Source organism: Triticum dicoccoides, chromosome 1B (assembly GCF_002162155.2).
Source record: "Triticum dicoccoides isolate Atlit2015 ecotype Zavitan chromosome 1B, WEW_v2.0, whole genome shotgun sequence".
Taxonomy (NCBI): Eukaryota; Viridiplantae; Streptophyta; class Magnoliopsida; order Poales; family Poaceae; genus Triticum; species Triticum dicoccoides.
Genome location: NC_041381.1, coordinates 112,206,735 through 112,207,277, shown reverse-complemented (window position 1 = coordinate 112,207,277; position 543 = coordinate 112,206,735).

Genomic DNA, 543 nt, shown 5'->3' with positions numbered 1-543 from the left:
AGTGGCCGACGGCCGTCGTGGACGGAAGTGGACGCGCGCCATGGAAAACTGGCCAAAACCACGTACGTGGCACACCCCACTTACACGGACCCTTACACGGACCCGTGAACGGGCTGTACGTGGACATGGGAAAAAAGTGGCCGACGGCCGTCGTGGACGGAAGTGGACACGCGCCATGGAAAACTCGGCAAAACCACGTACGTGGCACACCCCACATACACGGACCCGTGAACGGGCTGTACGTGGACACGGGAAAAAACTGGCCGATGGCCGTCGTGGACGGAAGTGGTCGCGCGCCATGGAAAACGGGGCAAAACCACTGTCACATCCCTAGCTCTACCTTGCACTTGGTCTAGCTTGGTTGATGCATCATGTCTAAATTTTCTGAAATTTGAATTGAGGTTAGTTGAAACCCTCATAAATCATTTCAGAAATAATCAACATTAAAATATTTTCAAAGAAGTCCAAGAAAATGTTCTTCTTAGTCTCTGAAAATATTGACAAGAGATAAAAGTCAAACCAATATTTTTGGTATCTCAGAAA